Genomic DNA, 12,875 nt, shown 5'->3' on the forward strand with positions numbered 1-12,875 from the left:
GCCCCAGGCATTTTGAACGCTTTTTTTTGAATCAATTAATTTCACTTACATAAATTGCAATGCTATCTGGGGTGTCTCGAACATGTTATAAAAGGACTATATTCACGCAGATTAAACAGTCTACGGATAATTCCCTTGATTCCACGGACGTATACGTACACACACACACACACACATACATTGGATGATGATGAGGTGGGCGATGGCGTAAAATGCAAGGACTCTATAGGAAAATGGATGGAAACGCGCGAGCCGACAGTTTCCTACATAGAAAATAATACTTTGGTAGAATGATGAAACTACTATTTATATCCCGGAGAGCATTTTGACAGACAGAAGCGTTTTCGAGTTAACAGGCATGAAAGTTGCTGGCTTTCCCCATGACAAGTAAAAATTTGGGCAAACGACCCTGCGCAGGGAACCGACAGTTTTCTACCAAGAAACAAATACTTTGGTAGAATGATGGAACTATTCCTCCAATATATCCCGGAGAGCATTTTGATAAACGGAAGCGCTTACCAGTTAGGAGGCACGAAAGTAGCTTCTCTTGCCTACGACAAGTAAAAATTTGCCACATCTGCGTCATAAAACATGGCTGCGCCCATGTGTGTTTCGGAACGAATTATCTATTTTTTTCACGTGATAATGTACCGAAATGGGAGAATGAAGGTGTACCGGGGAGAGTTCGATGTGGGCTTTCAACATGGATGTGCAGCAGGGATGTGAACTACTTGTAGTTAAACTACTGCATGGTACGTAGTCCGGATGGGACATCACAAGGGGGCGTCTTCATAGGCGGTAGTGATGGAACTGCTTGCCGTAGTCGGTCACGCTCTGGCGGGCAATGTCCACGACCATCGCAGGGGAGTATCGCGCGTCCTGGGCCGACTTCACAGGGAGCTGTGCCGACGTGAGTCTTAAAGTGTCTGAGGAAAGCCCAGAGAAGACATCCCAGGCAGCACAGCCGGCGCCGGGATTCGAACCCGAGTCACCTCTCACAGCCGTATCCACAAGTGGTGGTGGTGGTGGTACATCTACCGTGGGAAAGGTAACCTGCTCGCAAGAACCAATAGCACGAACGGATTTCATCCTCATCGTCATCATCCTTACTGCCATAACAATAGGGCTCGGTTTCTCGACCCTCGAACAGAGGAATGGCCATCTCGCACGCCTGACGTCAGGGCTCAAAGTCAAGGTGTACTTCAGGGTCGATATCTCGCTACGTAGTTCACGTAGCGAAAGAAGTATTTTTCCTCAGTACTCTCGCATTCAGTTCAAGTAATGTAATCAACCACAACTATAAGTGTCACAGCATAAGTTTAAATAATTACTGCCAAGCGCTATCCCGTTCACCATCTCTATTCTGGTTCATTATGCAAGGTTTCAGGTGGAAGAGTCCGCATCCTTTGCTGTCTTATCATATGAAATATAACACATGTGCACGAAACGTGATATTTGATCAGTGACTTTTAGGTGTGCGTGTCTGTGTGCTATTATTAGAGACTATCAGCTGTCTCCACAAGCCAGATTAAAGAAGAACCGGTAGCGTTTCCGTGGGTCTGTTTTATTAGGCCTTCTTCAGGCTTTTTGATTAGGTACTTTATTTAGTTCATTCATGAAGCCTGTTTATGAGGATTATTTTGTTCTCCAACAGGCACACACCATTGTAACAGTCACATTCAGAACTCATTTTTCGTAACTGGACTCGGACCCTGGCAACACTGCCGTGCAGTCATGGGTAAATTACTTAAGAAAGTCACAGGTAACCAGCCGAAATAGTAACTGAGCTGCGCTGGGTTAGGGTTAGAATGTCAAAGTAACTTAATTACTCTACAAAGAAAAAAAATAGTCGGAGCTCTTTGGCTGCACGCATAACGTCTGTTTGAAAGTTCTCAAACGTCACCATGCCAGTACTGGACAGCTGTTTCGGCCTTATTGGGCCATCGTCAGCAGTACGCAGGCAGGCAACATTTGAGCGGATGCCGTCAGAAGGTCACATAGCACGTGATTCCTCCCGTCAGGGTGTGCGACGCGCCACTCAAAGCCCACACCCTTAGAAATGAACTTCACCGCATAGCACACTCCTAGCCAACCGTCATCTCGAATGAATCTCGAATCGTTATCTGCCCTGATTTGTGGAAAACAGGAGGCGTACGGTTTTTTTTTGTGACACTTGTGCTGTTCATAATTGTCACAAAAAAAGGCGTACGCCTCCCGTTTTCAACAAATCAGGTCAGATAAGGATACCATTCGAGATGGTGGTTGGCTAGGAGCGTGCTATGCGGTGAAGTTCATTTTTAAGAGTTCAGTGCAAAGCCAGTGAAGTATTTCAACGTATGCAACGTGGTGTGTAGTGAACTACGTCACTGGCTTTGCACTGGCCTTACACACTGTCAGAAAAAAAGGTGGAGCAGTTACACCTTTTAGGCGGTAATAGTTGTCGCATATGTTGTGCCTAAAAGGTTGCAAAGTTCTACCTGTTACCTACGAATGATAGGGTTACCGCTTCTGATTCGGTGAGCGAGCGGGGAGGGGGGGGGGGGGCGTGCGCCTTTTTGTTGCAATTTGGTACATGATAATTGCTTTTACCACCCTTTTACACCGTTTATCAGACGCTATGTTGACCTAGGTGGTAATATAGAGGTTACCACATTTTCACATCCTTCTTTCTTAGAGTGCAGTTGCCTGCCTGCGTACTGCTGACGATGGCCCAATAAGGCCCCAAACAGCTGTCCAGTACTGACATGGCGACGTTTGAGCACTTTCAAATATTAGTTACCCTACAGTTCCTAAGAAATGAAAGTATCAAACCTCCTTCCCTCTCGAAGGGAACTCTCACAAAGTATTTTAGAACTTGTATACCATCTCCACTGTTCGACCGCAATAATATCACGTGCTTGTCACGCTTAAACAGTAATCCCAATTAGGAACGAAAACAATAACAGATAATCAAATGATGATGAATGGGGAAATTCACCACATGAGGGGCGGCCCATGAGATTACGAATTACGGCTACCCAGTATGGAAAATTCTGTCCGGATCATGTCGCAACTTTCTATATAACTTTCTATAACGTTCTAAAGGACGAAGGAATGACGTATGGAAACTAATCCTCGAAAAATATGGCACTCAATAACTTAAAACTTAGTTTCCCAGGAGAGTGACTTGTTACAGGCAGGTACAGGAACAGGCAGCTAGCTACGGAAAAAGCAACGACTACTACTAGCAGTAAGGTAAAGAGTAGCTGAAACAGTTACCACCCAACACCGCTGCACTGTAACGCGATGACAGTTTTGCTTCGATCGCTTCAGAAGAAATACGAGAACCCAACCGTCTCGGCTTTCGAGCACGATGTACAACAAACAAACGTCGAAGGACGGAAGAAATCTTCGAATTGCGGTTAATATCGGAAAGAGAAAGAACAATACGGAACACGAACTGAACTCTAAGCGTTTACATTTCACGTCACATGACTGGCGGGACAAGCTTCGAACTTCGGAAAACGGCGCAGAAATTGATACAGCGCTGTAGTGTTGTTAGAACAAATGCAGTTTATGTCGACGTAACTGCCTTTGTTTTTGCCCCAGAAACATGGAAGGGAGGCTATGTAGAAAGAAAGACGTAATAACGTAATACCGGTCTGAGTGTTACAGATTAATTGCTCTTAATAATTGCGATAACCTGTGGCTTTGCGTCGCGAGACAACTATGGTAATGAAAAGTTATTTGCCTTCGACAGGTTCGAAGCAGCAAAGCTGAATGTTACTTTTGAAATCTTAAATTCAAGGTAAAATGGAGCAGCACTTACGCATTCGGGCATTATCGCGTCTAAATAAAAAGAAGCTTTCGGAGAACGTAACATTGCAACATACCTGTAAACATCCCCATCGCTATCATGTTTCGTGCATGGCTTTGAGCTCTGCAATTTATACGTACTATATACACCCTAAAAACAGAACTTCAGCACATAGCACGCTCTTACACTCTTAAAAATGAACTTCACCGCATAGCACGCTCCTAGCCACCACGGATGATATCGTTATTTGCACGGATTTGTTTAAAACGGGAGGCGTACGTCTTTTCTGTGACACTAATGCTGTTCATAATTGTCACAAAAAAGGCGTACGCCTCCCGTTTTCAACAAATCAGGGCAGATAACGATATCATCCGAGGTGATGGTTGTCTAGGAGCGTGCTATGCGGTGAAGTTCATTTTTAAGAGTGTATGCAATCATCATCCTGAATGACATCGGTCTGCCTCGACTGGTTAAAAACGGGAGGCGTACGCCTTTTTGGAATACTTATGCAGTTTCAAAGGCCGTACGCTCCGTGCTTTCCACAAATCGGGAGTGATAACGGTATATCATTCTGTGCAATGGTTGGCCTTCTGTTTTTAAATTGTACTACTACTAATATAGTATTATAAGCATTTCCGTACACTCTTCAAAATTAGTTTCACCGCATAGCACGTTGCTAGCCAACCATCATCACGAGTGACAACGTTCACTCCCCTGATTTGTTGAAAACGGGAGGCGGAGCCTATTTTGTGCCATTGTGCACGTGCATTAGGAGCGTGTTATGTGGTGAAACTCATTTTTATGAGTGTACTGTTACGTAGTTTCAGTATACACTCTTAAAAACGAACTTCACCGCATAGCACGCTCCTGGCCAACCGTCATCTCGAATGATATGGTTACCTTCTCTGATTTGTTGAAAACACGGGAGGCGTACGCCTTTTTTGTGACACTTATGCTGTTCATAATTGTCACAAAAAGGCGTACGCCTCCCGTTTTCAACAAGTCAGGGAAGATAACCATATCATTCGAAATGTCGGTTGGCCAGGAGCATGCAATGCGGTGAAGTTCGTTTTTAAGAGTGTAGGCCTTGTGGCGAAGATAAAGCTGCTGACTGTAGTGTTTTTCCACTTTTTCTTTTTTTTTTGTGCACTGGAGTTGTAATGTGAACTCCACTACTCTACGTGAGCGCTACTCCACGTTCAAAAGACCTCTCTATTTCTGCGCCCCGGCCCTGTACCCCGAAAGACTAAGAATATACACTAGGCAATCTAACAAACATCCAACGACGTTTCCTTTATTTCTTTTTTTGGTTCGCAACTTGCCGTCGATACGGCATGTAGACTGCTCAGTATTAACTTACTCTATTCTACTAAGGATACTATCCGGCCGAGCCCGATCTATATACAGGACAATCGACGCGGGGTACGGTGATTTTGTTGGGTGGCGTACGATAAAGTCAGATTTCAAATATGATACATAGACAAGTTCAGAAAGACACAATGACGTATAGGCTATGCGACTGCATTTCGTAGAAAGTGAATTAAAAGCCAAATAAAGGAAAAAACAGTGATCGTCAACTTCCATCCAGGCGTTAAGCGCCAAAGCTTCTCATATTATCCTGCCTTGAGTCCTACCTGTCACTTTTAGCGCCAGCTTTTAGCACGAGCTCTCAGCAGTCAGCACCCAGCCTCGTAGCCAGTCACGGGTCGACTGATAATTTGTGAGCGCACGCTTCTCGCCGGCGATTGGTTATGGCGCGAGTCATACGTCATCGTGACGTCACAAGTGCCCTCTGGAGGAGCTCGAAGGCAAGGACTGAGACCCGTCGCCTGTCCATAAAACTGGCGCACGCCTTCAAACGTTGTGGGAGCTACCGTGTTGCGTCCGGACCGCAAGTTTCGTCAACAGGTGAGTCCTATCTCAGTCGTGTTCGTTTACTAAAGCATCCACCCCGTCTACGCAGCGTCGTCTGCTAAGTTTGACTGGCATTTTTCTGAAGTGTGCGAGTTTTGGTTGCTTTTCCGATTTTTCGAGTTTTTATTACTATGCCGGTTCGATGTTGTTCTTACTGAAATTCTTCTGCTTTTCTTGGATTGAAGCTTTCTGGTATGTTCTCGAAGAGTTTCGGATCACTCTTCGTTGAGTTTTCTACTCTCTATCGTTGTGCTTACGAGACGACGTCATCAAAACTGCTACATAACTCTCACGGCGCATTACATGCAACACATTATTGTACAATAGCCTTTCATTAATACGTTAATCATTTTTGTAAAAGCGATGGCTACTTCTCGATTTGTGTTTCAACTTTGATGCACATCATTCTGCCATTGCGTTTTGCTGAATAATTTATGGTCGGCTTCCATGTCCACCACAACGCCATTTCACTCGCTACCGATATTTATGTAACTCAAATATGTTAACCAGTCAAAACATGCTATCGCGATACCGATACTTGTTACTTGGGCAAAAAGCAGCGAAATACCGATATCGATGCTTTCCTCTTAAGTTAACGGAGTACCGCTACAGTTACTTAAAAACGTAACGCGATACTTTACTAGGTACTTTTGCTGAAAATACGAAGAAGCTGCATGAAATCTGCAACATCGAAACCTTGCCTACGTGAGCACTCCAGTTGTATAATAGCGAATTGGGATAAGACAGTTTTGGAACTAAAAGGCAGAATGTTTATTACACTTAGACGCTTGCAGACTTACACTTAGGCTTAGACGCTTTGCTTGACTTTTAGCAAAGTCGGCGCTCAAAGTTTTCGTATAGGTCAAGCTAGTGCGCGTTAAGTGTGTCTGCACAGACACTAAACACACGTTCCGCTAAGGCACTAGAGGGAACTGCCGTGTTCACCTTTTTGAGGACAAGGTGAACGTTCTGAAAGCTGTCCTTGTCACCAGCGGCAATGAATAAAAGTAAGAAATATGAACGGCGAGGAGAAGGGCGGGAGCACTATAAAAGTATCGGTAAAGATACGGAGATCGCGTTACCGTAAACGGAAAGACTTTTCTAATAGCGATTTAAAAAAGTATCGCGATCTGTACTTTTGATACCTAGAAAAGTCTCGATTGCGGTAACGGCGTTACGTATGCAGCACCGGTTCTCGACAGCATTTCTAATTTTGCGTCGAAACGACGCGAAATTCAAGTACCCCACGGAGTACCGCCTCCCAGGGGCAATACCTCCGTTTTTCGGATAAAGTTTCTTCAGATTCTTACGAGAATCACCACTCGCGTCTCTCATAACGCCATAGTATACGTTTCCGCAAAAAATTCTTCGCTCGAATATGAATGGCTCATTCGATATTCATCTTTACGACTTACCGATGCACTTCACGATGAGATTTGCCATCCGTTTTAAAGAAATGCCACCGTCATATGGGTATAATGTAACGACCTCGAAAGTGAGAATCCCTGGTGCGATAACTACACTTTCAGAGCCCTCCCGAGTGATCATATCCGCACAGTATTTCAATCATCGTAACCGACGCCAAGATAATCGGGTTTAGCGGACACGTACGGAAGTACACCCTTTAAAAAACTAGCGGGTCATTTGTTTTATGAAGTTAAACCAATTATGGAGGCGTTTCGAAGTGTTGACTTCATCGGTAGATACGTCAGAGCGCGGAAAAAGAAGAGGATGAAAATGTAAATCAGCTGCGTCCATCGTAACGAAGATTAAGCGTACGAGTATGCCCGCCATAGTAGCCCGCCATAGTACGAGTTATTGTAAATACTAATAAATAACAAGTCGATGCTGTACGTGGCGAGATCATTATGATCGTGAGCCACGGCACGGCGAACAATTCGTGCATGAATTTTACGCGGACACAGGTTCACTCTGGCCAAATTCTAACAACACTCGGACGTTCACACACAGGCAAACCAGCCGAGAAAGGCGGTATTTGGGCAGGTCATATATATATATATATAATGGTGCCTGCCTGGGTTCGTTTGTCTCAGTGTGAATGTGAGAGTGCATCGAATAAGATACTGCGAATAAAATATTAATATGTGCGATAAAAAAATGGAAGGAAATACAAGAGTGAATATGTCTTCTTGAATAGGGCCTCGGTATGTTGACGAGAACGCGATGTTGGCGTACTGCAAACATGCGCAAAAATAAATAAAAAATAAATAAATAAAGAAAATAAAAAGAGAGAGCGTGCTGGTAATGGTAGAATACCTGACCGGAAAAGAAGAGACGTTCGATTCTCTCCACCGCTTTACTTTACTTGCTTACGTGCTTCTCCCTCTTTCATTGAGCTTCCCTTTAATTGATCCCCTTCAAAGATAGGCACCCCTTGCTTACCCTCTCTCCTACCAGCGAAAGTGGGATCGAAAGGTTAGTACACAGCATCGAAGCCCGTCGGAAATTCCCAGAGTAAACTTGAAACAGCGCAGCCGTATGGTAGGTTCGATCCCGTCACCTCGCAGTCTGCATGCGCGCCGCAAGCACATGATTATAGTCTATGCCAAAGGACTAGAGATGGGACGAATCCAGAATTTTACGAATCCGGATCCAAATCCAAGGAAGGTTCTGCGAACCCACGAATCTTGCGAATCTCGAATCTTTCGAATCCTTTCTTTAAAAAGTTTAAAACGCCAGCAAAAAGAAAAAAAAGAAAAAGAAAAGAACTCCTACTGAAAAGTGTTTTGAATCAGGATTTGATAACCTTGTTTGATAAAAAACAGATTAAATAATAGTTCACTATGAGGAGAAAACATACCCATATACTTCTTCTTAAATGTAATTTATATAAGATGCTGTTCATTGACTACATACATACATTGTATATTGTACATAAGTACCTTGACTATTGAAATACTCGAGTCCGAATTATTTCCATAAAGCTCAATGAAAAGTGAAACCATGTTACTTTTAAACTTGTAATGTAAGAGCTCCTGCCTGAACTCTTTCAGTCCGCAGAGCAATGCAAGCGAACAAACAAGAAAACGCAGCTGAAAGTTTTAAATTAATGCAGATTTTTGTTCAAAAACGCCAGCATTTTTACCTGGCCATGGTCTATCCTAGGGCGTTTTTTATCAGCTATGACACACGATGTGCTGAAGAGTCCATCTGACATTACTGTCGATGCGGGTGTGATCAGGAACTTTTTAGGCCAATCAGCTTTCGGCGGACTCTGGAGGCGCCAATAAAAAAAAGAAAAAAAGAAAAAAACGTGGTTGCTGGATTCGAAAGAATCGATTCGCCGTTTTGGATACTGGGATTCGGATTCCCGAATGTCGAATCCCTGCCCAGGATTGGAAGATTCGCGGATTCGATTGGCCGATCCCTACCAAAGACGTTGAGAGCAAAGCTTTCAAAATACAGGCATCACCGCAGCTGATGTTCGTATTTCAATACTATGGATGCTATCACAGTGGAATCGAGGCGCCTGTGAAGGATGATGGATTACGAAAGGAAAGTTAGGTAGCAAGCGAGCTGTGGTGACGATCCATGACTCGAAAACCCGAGACGAGGTAGGAACGATAACAGACAAACACAGACTTAGGAGGCTGGATGGATTGCTGCTACATAAACTTTGTACGCCTTCTAGCACGTAGGTCTTGAAGCGCTCTGTTGTGCAGGTAGCAGGCCGTACGTATAGCAGTCTCTGGATCTATTTTCCCGTTATATGCCATCTGTAATGTTTGCACGTGAAGCTCGGAGAACTATCGAACACATAAATATCGTAAGTGATATATTGTACAATACGATACGTAGTACGACACGGTAAAGAATGTTCGATTGTAAATTTTTAGGTAGTAGTTGCAACTGTAAGTATTAACCTAAATTAAGTATGTATAACGTGGACGTTAGTAAAGTCATCTTTTTACTTTCACTACTTTTGTCGTTTGAAACTCTGTATTTGGTACCCATATACTAAAGAAATACATTGTAACTACGATGGTATTGCATCAGTAAACAACGGGGCGCGCGTCCACTGAGGTGGTTCTGATCCCACGAGCACAGAAGGTAAAGGAACTAAGAGGATGAAAAGAAAAGAAACAAAACAATTAAGAAGCATTTTCGAAACGTACACAGAAACCCTTTCGCAAAACTGGAGAGTAAATTGAACGTAAGTGATTTTTAAATTACTTTTTTTAATGCACAGTTTCTATCAGCTTGTATAGAATTACTGAAATCTGGACGTTAATTAAGCTTTCGCTGCTAACAATTTCGTGACTCATTCATTAACTTTCGTTCTTCGTTTAGGCACCCGAAAGCGAGTTTAGTTTTATACCCCCTGGTACTTTAAGGAAAGAATCTATGGTTTTAGTCACATTATAGTATGTAGCCTAATGTTATCTAAGATATTTCTCTCGGTGACTTGGATATGTTCTTACGCAACCTGCTTTCTTTCTTCCGCTTTGTTTCTGATAATTTTCGTTTTGCTCCTGTCTAGATGTTGTTTGACAAAAACAGACCTTAATCTTGTTCCACTCCGTAGTACGCTAATGATCAACCGAGGGCACTCTACGCAAATTCAGGCCCACGACAAGGATAAGTAGCTCGGGATGCAGAGACAGCGTGGGGCGATCTAGTTATGGATCATGTTCCCCGTAGTGACAACAACACGCCATTGATACTGGATACTGTAGGACACAATGATGGTTGCGCAATCCGTGGGCTTTTGTGTAACGGCGTTGAACGGTAGATAGTCTCAGTTTTGTAAGACTGAGCTTGGAAGGCGGCACGTTTAAGTGCTCAGGATTTTGTTGATACTATTAATGGTTGATTTCGTGGGGGATTCAGATCAACCATTTACAGTATTAATGAGTAACATTGATTGACGTCGTGTTGTAAATTTTTCGTGTGTTGAGGACGCTTTAGAATTTTTTTTTTCTGAATATACTACCTCGGCCAGCTCTAATAGAGGTTTTACTATGTCTAAGAACCAACACGTCGCCCCGCAGCATGCGGATTACTTACGGTATCTTGAAATGTGTAACGGATTCTAGCAGCACTCTGGCGTTCACGCACAGACAAACCAACCGAGAAAGGCGGTATTTGGGCAGGTGATATTTATATATTTGTCCTCGGCTGTCCTCGTCTGGGAGTGCACGATCAAATTGTAAACATCTGCTCAACGTGCAGCCACAGAGCTTCGGCAATTTTTTTTATTGCATGTTAGCGCCGCGAAGCAACTTTGGCTATGAGCGGCGCACAGATGTGGACAGACGGAGAGAGGACAGCAGAAAGGAGTGGGGGACAGAGGGACTAGTATGCATCCTGGGCCAACTTCAGGGGGAACTGTGCCGACATTCGTCTGGAAAGTCTTCGGAAAACCCAGGGAAAACCTCCGACAGCACAGCCGGAGGTTTTCCCCACCACCTCCCAGTCTTCAGCACGACCTTGGTTACCACCAACGAGCGGACCCCTTAGCCCACACGGCCATGCCGCTGGCTATTTTTCCTATATATATATATATATATCGTAAGTAATCCACATGCTGCGGGGCGACGAAGCAAGGGGTGCCTATCTTTGAAGGGGATCAGTTAATCATCTATAACTGATCCCCATGTTGAAGGTACGTAATCCATGGGCGCACAAATAGCAAGATAGCTGACAGCAGTCTTAAGAGAGCAAACCTCACTGGCTGCTAAATATATATATATATATAATGAGGGGAAAAAGCCATTAAAGAAACAAGTAAATGACACTAGACGTGTTTGAAATTCAAATTTACAGATTAAGATGGCTTCTATAGCTGCACGCAGAGAAATAGATACTCATGGAACGATGCGACAGCACCAGAGGACACGTGACACGTGTCCACGTGAGGACACGTGTCCTCTGGTGCTGTCGCATCGTTCCATGAGTATCTGTTTCTCTGCGTGCAGCTATATAGAAGCCATCTTAATATGTAATTTTGAATTTCAAACACGTCTAGTGTCATTTACTTGTTTCTTTAATGGCTTTTGCCCCTCATTATAATTCACTTGCTCGCACAATGGCATTGAGGAGTGGTCAGTCACCCTCCCAGGTGTATATCGCTCGCTGAGCGATCCCTGGTTTGCCAATTCAAAACGATGCGCAGCTACTCAGAGCTGACGAGCCGCAAACACGTCGAAACACGTGTCCTCTGGTGCTGTCGCATCGTTCCATGAGTATATATACATGCATATGTAAATACCACCTGCCTGGGTTCGTTTGTCTGAGTGTGGTGAATGTGAGAGTGCATGGAGGGAAATACAAGAGTGAATATGCCTTCTTGAACAGGGCCTCGGTATGTTGAGGAGAACGCGAGGTTGATGTAGTGCAGGCATGCGAGAGCTTACAGGGATAAGCTAAACATGACCGACGACCCTACATGTAGACAATGCCACACAAGCGAAGACGACATCCATCTACTGCTGCACTGCACGAAATATGAGGACGAGAGAAAGATCCTCGAAAAGCGTCTCTCCACATTGGACAGCCGTTCACTTACCATTGCAAGGATTCTGGGTGCATGGTCTATAGACGACAAATGTCGCAAGGCGGCAGGCCTTGTTTTTTTTTTTTTTGAAGAGTAGCAGGCCAAATATTGGCTGACCTCTCTAACACTTAACACCAAGAACAAACGTGCGCGAAAATGTACAAATAAAAAGAGCAGAGCACTGTGATGGTAGAATACCTGACCGAAAAAGAACAAACGTTCGATTCTCTCCAGCAGTTTGCTTACTTACGTGCTTCTCCCTCTTTCTTTGAGCTTCCCTTTAATTGGTCCCCTTCAAAGATAGGCACCCCTTGCTTCGTCGCCCCGCAGCATGTGGGTTACTTACGGTATCATGAAATGTGTAACGGAAAAACATAAACTTAGTAAACTATTGAAAGGAAATCATTTCAACTGAAATCTAATGATGGTGATGTGACAAAGAAAAAAAAGGGGGATGTAAGTTTCGACGAAGTCGAACTGGCTACCCCAGTACGCTTACACACAGAAAGTACAAACATAGAATGAGATGATGAGAAAACAAAGAGATGATAACCAGAGAGGAACAGAGACGATAATGGAGTTCAACATGTAGTTCAAAAGTTCAAGTGAGTGTAAAATGTCGGAATCGTTGGGGGCACACACAGCACG

At 43.8% G+C, this 12,875-nt stretch overlaps 1 protein-coding gene across 1 annotated transcript in view; it reads left to right on the forward strand.

The window, feature by feature from the left end:
* Positions 1–5,604: 5,604 nt before the first annotated feature.
* LOC135395341 (uncharacterized) overlaps positions 5,605–12,875 on the forward strand; it is a 117,121-nt gene continuing 109,850 nt past the window's right edge. Inside the window, exon 1 of the mRNA XM_064626578.1 lies at positions 5,605–5,704. The gene's annotated coding sequence lies outside the window, so the exon portion shown is untranslated. The remainder of the gene's footprint in view (positions 5,705–12,875) is intronic.

Source organism: Ornithodoros turicata, chromosome 5 (assembly GCF_037126465.1).
Source record: "Ornithodoros turicata isolate Travis chromosome 5, ASM3712646v1, whole genome shotgun sequence".
NCBI lineage: Eukaryota > Metazoa > Arthropoda > Arachnida > Ixodida > Argasidae > Ornithodoros > Ornithodoros turicata.